This window comes from Dromiciops gliroides, chromosome 3 (assembly GCF_019393635.1).
Source record: "Dromiciops gliroides isolate mDroGli1 chromosome 3, mDroGli1.pri, whole genome shotgun sequence".
In the NCBI taxonomy this organism is placed as follows: domain Eukaryota; kingdom Metazoa; phylum Chordata; class Mammalia; order Microbiotheria; family Microbiotheriidae; genus Dromiciops; species Dromiciops gliroides.
The window spans coordinates 218,689,886-218,692,999 of NC_057863.1; positions in this window are offsets into that span (position 1 = coordinate 218,689,886).

The window sequence follows — 3,114 nt, forward strand, 5'->3', positions numbered from 1 at the left end:
AGAAGACTATTCAATTAAATTGGTTAACTTTAAGGTCAAGATTGGGAAAAGAGTCAAAGTGAAATCAGAATAGAGGTAATAGACTGAGAAAGTATTTGGTGTTATAACGATTGGAATGATGCCACCTGCTGGAGAGTTACTGTAGGAAAGCTCTGCCATGAGGAGAAGACGTCTGAGGGCAAGCCATGTGGCCAAGGTCCTTGGCATCAGGAAGTGACATTTGCTTGTGGTTACTGTCTATCCAAGCTACCAGCCAATTAGCTTGGAGATATGTGTGTGAGTGGAGGGGATGTTCCCAGTTTCACAGGAGGCTTGTGGGATGAAGGAGGTGTGGCTCACTTTTTCATCTGGACTCTTGTGGAGAGTGGAGCTAAAATGTGCTCTCTCTTTGATAGATGAATCTAGGCCTCTTTCTCTCTCTTCACCAAATGCTTATTCTCCTTAATAAATTCTTAAAAGTCTAAACTCTTGCTAAAGCTTCTAATTTATTGGTGACCACTCATTAGATTTTAGATAGTATAGCTAGAATTTTAGTCCCTTACAATGTGAAGGAATTAGAGACCATGATGAGAACAAAGAATAGGTTTAAGAGGAGTGAGCCATAGGGGGAGATAAAATGATAGGTGGTTAATACCTGTATTTGTGACAAATGTTGAAATCTCCTGTGTGACTGACTATCTCTATGTGTGGCTGAGGCAGAATGGAAACAACTAATGCAGATAACTTTTTCTAGTACTTTGGTTCTGAAAGAGAGGAGATATAAAGGACAATAGATTGAAGGTATGGTAGGATCAAGTAAGAGATTTTTAAGGATGAGGCCAGATCTGAACATGTTTCTAAACAGAAGGGAAGGAACCACTGGATAAACAGGGGTTGAAAATTAAGGAAAAAAGGGAGATGATCCTTGAGAGGACAAGCTTCCAAAGGAGATAGGAAGGGATAGGATTAAGAATACAATAGAAAGGTTGGAATCTGTAAGGAAAAAGGACACATCTTCTTAATAGAATATAACAAAGAAGGAAAAAATGGATGTGATGTTGAGGTGATTTCAGATGTAGAGTCTTATTTTTTTAGTGTCTCTGGGTTTTCATGTTAGGAATAAAACTCCACAGTGAAAACATTCAAAGAAACATGGTCATGATGAAAATATTAATGGAGGATAGGACTGGACCTATGATTTCTTTGCTATGGGGAATTCCCTGGATAAGAAAATTTCCTCTACAAATTTAGGTCAATGTCTTCTTTTCACTTATAGTCTTAGAGTATCGCCCAGAACATGGATAGTTTAAGGATTTACTAAAGATTGTCATTCAGTAGTTTCAATCATGTCTGACTCTTCGTGATCCCATTTGGGATTTTCTTTGCAAAGATCCTGAAGTGGTTTGCTATTTCCTTCTCCAGCTCATTTTACAGATGAGGAAACTGAGGCAAACAGGGTTAAGTGACTTGCCCAGGGTTACACATCTAGTAAATGTCTGAGGCCAGATTTGAACTCAGGAAGATGAGTCTTTCTGACTCCAGTCCCATCTCTCTATCTATGCCATTGCTTAGCTATGAAGGAGGGACTCGGCTTTTGAGTTTGCTCTTTGCTTTTTCTTTCTTCTTGGAAAGTGCAGCAATGTGGGAGGGAACACCTTTCCCTTTCTTTCCTCCCACTGACAATGGCATCTCATTGCAGAAGCACGTGGCAATGTGTATTGGAAAGGGTCCAACTGCAGAGTCAAGTCAAATCAGTGAGAGGAGTTGTATCCAGCACCTGGAGCTAAGATCTTAGCAAGGAGATAGTGGGTCCCAGTGTAGGGGGCAGCTAGGTGGCGCAGTGGATAAAGCACCTGCCCTGGATTCAGGAGTAACTGAGTTCAAATCAAGTGTCAAGACACTTGACACTTACTACCTGTGTGACCCTGGGCAAGTCACTTAATCCCCATTGCCCCACATACACAAAAAAAAGAGTGTAGGAGCATCCTACATTAGGATTTCCACTACCCCCAAAGCTGGTAATGGTGGAGATCATGGTTAAACACCAAAGCTATGCACTGAGGGCTGAAAAGACCCCATGCCCTGGGAGGAGGACTACAAAGATATCACAAGAAAAAAATTGGGGAACTCTGTGTCGCTGGTAGTGTAAAATTCTTTGGCTACATCTATCCTCTATGGGTGGGTCTCTCCACTTGTGAACTCTATATGAACCTACTCTGTTTGTTATTCTGGGTATAGAAATGCCCCAGGGAGATGTTTTCTAGATACTTTGCTTACTATGACATATCAGAAAGTTTTTGCCTTGAACTCAAGGCAAACTGTGTGCTTTAAATGACTACTTAATGGAAGTACTTCAGTGGGGGCTTGGAATTTACAGTTTTAGGAATATGGACCCAGAGGGTACCTTGAACCTGGGACGGTCATCATCCAAACTCACAACCTAAAAGTTTAAGTTGGTGGGGTAGCCCAGGGGAGCAATACTCTAATTAGCTGCTAGTTAGGCCATGCTATAGCAGGTCCAGATTGACAGGAGTGAGAAGGAAGAAGGACTAACACCCTTGTCCACTCACTAGCCTCTCCCTAGGAGCCTTTGGCAGATGAAAGAGGAAGGGCACTTTCTTTAAATCATGTCCCTCCTCTTTTATTGCTAGCCAATGCTATCTAGACCTGAGGTAAAGCCATTGTCTCTAATTATACTCCACCTGATCTTCTGACCCTTTTAGGTACAAAAGGGTCGCTCAAAATCTCATTTCCTTTTCAAGGTGCAAATACAGCCACTCAAAGTCCAGAAGGGGCACATACTTATATCTGATTCATTTTGCAGCCTGCCCTTTACATTGTGCAAATTGGGCCATTCAAAGTCTGGAACTTCAGCAGGCTTTTTGAGGGACTCAGCGGATCAGGGGTCCCCTGATCACCAATTCCCACCCCCACATAATGACTAATTAAAATAAGAAGTTATCATACTTTGTCTCCCCTCCCCTTCACATCTAAATGTTTCAGGAAAAGTCTTTTGAGTCCCTTGTTTCCACATCATTGTCACTCATTGGAGTGGCTTTTGGAGTTGAGTAACTCTCAACCCCTTTTTTTTTTTTTTTTTTTTTAGTGAAGCAATTGGGGTTAAGTGACTTGCCC